General features: G+C 33.3%; 2 non-coding genes across 2 annotated transcripts; one reads left to right on the top strand and one right to left on the bottom strand.

Annotated features, from left to right (window-relative positions):
* Window positions 1-303: 303 nt before the first annotated feature.
* Window positions 304-376, bottom strand: TRNAT-UGU (transfer RNA threonine (anticodon UGU)). Its single transcript has one exon. It is a non-coding gene; the product is annotated as a tRNA-Thr (tRNA).
* A 1,666-nt stretch (window positions 377-2,042) lies between these two features.
* TRNAF-GAA (transfer RNA phenylalanine (anticodon GAA)) lies at window positions 2,043-2,115 on the top strand. Its single transcript has one exon. It is a non-coding gene; the product is annotated as a tRNA-Phe (tRNA).
* The last annotated feature ends 3,908 nt before the right edge of the window (window positions 2,116-6,023 follow it).

The following is a 6,023-nucleotide window of genomic DNA, read 5'->3' on the forward strand; positions in this document are numbered from 1 at the left end:
TGAAGACTCCTTTTTTTATTTTATTGAAATTTCATTTTACACAATTAATTTCATTGTATTTACATTACAGAATACATCGAAATTAAAACTGAATTAAACTACAGGATAAACAGAGTAAAATCAACTAAAGTACCCCAAAAAATGGAATTTCATCAAAATCTTTTTTTTTTGTATATATATTATTTATTTTATTGTTTTGTATCTAGCAAAATTGTAAGGTAAAAAACATAAAAGATCCTGGATTCTCCATTTAATTCGGAAAAAAAGAGATTCTTGTTCGTAGAACATCGATAGAGAAAAAAAAGCCGACTATCGGATTTGAACCGATGACCCTCGCATTACAAATGCGATGCTCTAACCTCTGAGCTAAGTGGGCTTACATAACGGAAATAGTGTAACAAATAGAAATAGGTATAGTATAGGAAATCCGTAAAATCTCAGATATTAGTTATTAATCTTAGCTATTAACTAGTTCTAAATTTGAAGTTATACTTATAAAAATAAAAAAATACTAAAACTTCTTAAAGATAAAGTTAGCTTGATATGCTTAACTATAGGATATTAAAAAATAAAATTATAGAATTTATTGGTATTTTCATTCGATCATTATAGACTTTATTATTTGTTAATAATTTGAGGATTAATATTTCACTAAGGGGAACATAGAGTCAGAGTAAATAAAATTGCTAATTCTGATTAGAAAAAAAGAATAAATATCAAGCGTTATAGTATAATTTTGAATACTATAAAAAAGTAAGACGGGAGGTGGGGGAGATAAAAACTTTTGGATATATTGATTCGGATTGAATTGCAAATACATCAAGGATAGAATCAATTCAATTCTGAATTGCAATAAGCAAGCGAGGTCTCTCAAATAGAGTCGAACTGAACTGCTAGACTACGTTGAGTGATGAACTCAATGATTCAAAAAAAAAACTAAGAGATGGATGAAATTACACAAGGAATCCTGGTCTCAAAGAAGAGGGAAATGGGGATATGGCGAAATCGGTAGACGCTACGGACTTGATTGTATTGAGCCTTGGTATGGAAACCTGCTAAGTGGTAACTTCCAAATTCAGAGAAACCCTGGAATTAAAAAAGGGCAATCCTGAGCCAAATCCGTGTTTTGAGAAAACAAGGGGTTCTCGAACTAGAATACAAAGGAAAAGGATAGGTGCAGAGACTCAATGGAAGCTGTTCTAACGAATCGAGTTAATTACGTTGTGTTGTTAGTGGAATTCCTTCTAGTTCTAAATTAGAGAAAGAGGGGTTTTATACCTTATACATTTAATAAACACGTATAGATACTGACATAGCAAACGATTAATCACAGAACTCATATTATATTCTAATTATAATATAGGTTCTTTATCTTTTTTAAAAATGAAATTAGAAATGATAATGATTATGAAATAAAAAACTCATATCATAATTTTTTTTTTCATTATTGTGAATCCACTCCAATCGAATATTGAATAATCAAATTCTTCAATTAAAATTCAAAGTTTTCGAGATCTTTAAAAAAGTGGATTAATCGGACGAGGACAAAGAGAGAGTCCCATTCTACATGTCAATACTGACAACAATGAAATTTCTAGTAAAAGGAAAATCCGTCGACTTTATAAGTTGTGAGGGTTCAAGTCCCTCTATCCCCAAATCCTCTTTTATTCCCTAACTATACTATATTATTATTATTTATCCTCTTTTTTTTTTTCTTTTTATCAATGCACTTTTTTTTCTTTTTATCAATGCAATGGGTTTAAGATTCATTAGCTTTCTCATTCTACTCTTTCACAAAGGAATGCGAAGAGAACTCAATGGATCTTATCCTATTCATTGAATAGATTTCTTTTTTATTAGAGTATCGGCAAGAAATCTTGGTTATTCACTCTATTTTTAAGTTTTATTTAAGTAAACCATGCACAATGCATAGGACTACCCCCCCCATTTTCAAATTTAAAATTTGAAATACTTTAATTAATTTTTAGTCCTTTTAATTGACATAGATACAAATACTCTACTAGGATGATGCACAAGAAAAGGTCAGGATAGCTCAGTTGGTAGAGCAGAGGACTGAAAATCCTCGTGTCACCAGTTCAAATCTGGTTCCTGGCAGAGAAAAAAAAAAAAAAGATCCACCGAATAGGTATTGATCCAAATACCTCGAGATGGATTGTGATACATATTCATTAATAATATTTATTCATCTAAGTGGATAAATCTATAATATAAATATAGAGGCACTTCTTTTTCTTTTTAAAGAAGTTTTAAAATATATCTTTTCTTTATGATAAAGAAGGGGGTGAGATTCCCCTTTATTTTTTTGCGTTTCTTAATTTTGTATTCCGCTATTCCGACGAATATTTTTTTAGTCTTGCTTATCTTTATCTTATCTTATTTTCCTAGTTGTGCTAAGTAATGTGCGCGGTACAAAGTTCCTGGTAGAGAACTTCTTTGAGTCATCCTATTTTTCTGTTCATATGAAGGAAATTAATATGCGATTTTCAAAATAGGGGAATCCAAATGAAACCCTTTTTTTGCTCAGTCTATCTGGAATGCTTTTGTATAATTAGGAATTAATTATAAATAGGTATTCCGTTTCATCTAGGAAAAGAACCTAAAAATATTCCTTGACTTGAATAAAATCTGGAGTTGTGTTGTATAAGTGAGCATGAATTTCTTATCATTCAATGAGCATCTTGTATTTCATAAAAATTGGGGGTTATATAATCCTTACGTAAGGGCCAGCCTATCCAACTTTCAGGCATTAGGATACGTTTAAGGCGCGGATGATTATCATAAGAGATTCCCACCATATCATAAGATTCGCGTTCTTGAAAATCGGCACTTCTCCAAATCCAGAAGACAGACGGAATTCTAGGATTATCCTTTTGGGCAAAGACTTTTATGCAGACTTCTTCTGGATTATCTATACCATATTGTATTCTCGTAAGATGATACACGCTAGCTAAAGATCCACCGGGTGCTACATCATAAGCACATTGGGAGCGTAAATAATTGTAACCATATACATATAAAATGACAGCAATGGAATCCCAATCCCCTGCTTTTATTTGTAAAGTCTCTATTCCTCGGTGATCAAAGCCCAAAGATCTATGAACCACCTCATGTTTGACTAGCCAATTAGATAACCAACCCTGCTGCATTGTCTTCATCTCTCCCTCTTTGTATAAATATTTCACATTTCGGATGCAAGTTTGAAAGATTGCCCTGCTTTTTATTTTTCTACACAAAAGAGCCCCTCTCCTAATTCACTAATTTGTAGGAAGGTACTGAACTTTTGGATTTGAAAAAAGTTTCAGAAGATATATCTAATGTAGATGGTGATTGATAGAGCAATTCTTGCTCATAAGTTCCTGTATGAGTACTGCGCCTAACATAAAGCTTGTGACTGGTAGTAAAACATCTATTTTTATTTTGAGATAGAGTTTGATCCTCAACTATTTCTCGCGATATCTTCTTACGAAGTTTTGTTAGGGCATCTATAACTGCCTCCGGTTTAGGTGGGCAGCCCGGCAAGTAGACATCCACAGGAATTAACTTATCAACTCCCCGAACAGTACTATAGGAATCCGTACTGAACATTCCCCCTGTAATAGTACAGGCTCCCATAGCAATGACGTATTTTGGTTCAGGCATTTGCTCGTATAATCTCACTAAAGAGGGAGCCATTTTCATTGTTACCGTACCGGCTGTTAAAATTAGGTCTGCTTGCCTAGGACTTGATCTTGGTACCAATCCATAACGATCAAAGTCGAATCGTGAGCCTATTAATGAAGCAAATTCAATGAAACAACAACTGGTACCGTATAGAAGGGGCCATAAACTGGAGAGTCTTGACCAATTCGAAAGATCATTTGGTGTAGTTGAAATAACAGAATTGGAACTTGTTTGGTCAAGTAAGGGAAACTCAATCAAATTCATAACTGTCTCAATAGAATCTTTTCCTTCTTTTTTTTTGTCTAAATATTCAGTTAAGACCATTCCAAGGCTCCTTTTCGCCATGCATAAACTAAACCAACAACTAAGATAAGCACGAAAATCAAAGCTTCGATAAAAACGGATACACCCCAATACGTCGAAACTCATTGCCCAAGGGTATAGAAAGACGGTTTCCACATCAAAAACAACAAAAACGAGCGCAAACATATAATAGCGTATTCGGAATTGTACCCAAGCCCCTCCCATGGGTTCTATACCCGATTCATAACTAGAAAGCTTCTCTGGTCCTTCACTAACCGGGGCTAAAAGTCCTGAAATCGAAAATGCCAAAATAGGAATAAGGCTTGCTATTATTAGAAATGTCCAAAAAATATCATATTCGTGAAGCAGAAACATAATGTACTCCCATTAATGTGGAATAGGCGGAACTTAAATTAGTCAATTCAATTCAGCATTGTCAATTTATCCAGAACTTCTCTCTTTTCCTCGGTGAAACAAGAATCTTTTTTGTTCAAACAAAAGCGCTTAGTTTAAGTTTAGCCTTTGTTTCCTCTGTGCTGCATCTTCTTTAAAGATTCATCCAATGGAATCCCAACTCCCTTTCTTTTGGATTTCCATTCTATTTAGATATGGTGTATGTAGATCTAATTCTTATATAAAGAAAACTTTCTCGTTTCACTTTGTCTCGCTTTCTCTAGAATCTCTAGAAAAAAGAATAGCTCTATCCTTTATTTAATATTTAATAATAAAATAATAAGAGACTATTAAATAAAAATGAGAATACTACTAAATTAGAACCTAATTAAGATAGTAGGACTAATCTATGCAGTATAATTAATGAGAAGTAATACTATAAAATAAAAATAAAGAACTCTATTTCAGAACTATGAGACAGAATATTCTGTTTTCTTATTTACTCTTTACTTTATTTTTTCTATTTAAAGTTGATCAATTTACATAATGTATCTATAAACAAAGTAATAAATATACTTAAAACAAAGTAGGAATTCGCAAAATGGATAAAATCATTGCAGTTATTATAGGGAAGTCTAGAGATATCCTATTTGAAGGAGGACGGGATTCAAATCAGGGAAAGGATCCTTTCTTCTATTGATTTGATAGAAATTCGTTTTTCTTTTCCTGTCTGTATGATTTTGATTTTCGATGAATGAGCCTTTGGTAATGCTTTTATCTCTATTCTATGTCGCAGGCGCCTATCCAGTCTATAAACAAATACTAATGAGAAAATGAAAACTATACTAAACTAAAGAAAACATAGGATAGAGATCCTAAAATCTAAAAAAGGGCATATTAGGGCTATACGGATTCGAACCGTAGACCTTCTCGGTAAAACAGATCAAACGGATTATTATCGAAATGATTTGAACTGTTTCAAAGACCCAACATGCATTTTTTTGCATTGGGCTCTTTCATAAACTGATTTAAAGATCAGTTAGTCCACCATAGTTTTTCTTTACGGAAAGATAATGAGATGGCTCCCTGTGCTCTGATTGATTTTTTGTATTATGATCTATCTAGGAGCAATACCAAAGTGTTTCAAAGGAGGATTACCTTGACTTAGGTCTGCCTCCGGTCTAAATTAAATCAACCTAAGTGAAATGGAGTCTCTATCGTTCCACTGCAAGAGTTAACTATGAGACTTCATACACCTTAAAGTTCATAGAACGAAAAGAAGTTTTTTGGAGGCCCTTATCCTCATTACGCCTAGCATTTAGTGGGCTGGATATTTACCTTATCAACTAGCAAATCCATAAGGGTTCTATTTGATTAGGCACCTGAATTGGCACCTGAATCGGACTGAACCGACTGTTTGTCAGGCTACTGTTCTCCTATTCTCTCGAATCTATGAAGTAAGACATTGATTTTGCAATAAGATCGATTATGTTCATTGCATAATAAGCTCCTTTGAAAAGCATTGGCGCACGTGTAAACGAGTTGCTCTACCGAACTGAGCTATAGCCCTTATCAGAGATATCTTAACATATAGATAATTTCTTGTCAAGATGAATATTTTCTAATGCCAGAGGATACCCCTTTGA

Source organism: Triticum urartu, unplaced genomic scaffold (genome assembly GCF_056163025.1).
Source record: "Triticum urartu cultivar PI428250 unplaced genomic scaffold, HENAU_Tu73 scaffold2, whole genome shotgun sequence".
NCBI lineage: Eukaryota > Viridiplantae > Streptophyta > Magnoliopsida > Poales > Poaceae > Triticum > Triticum urartu.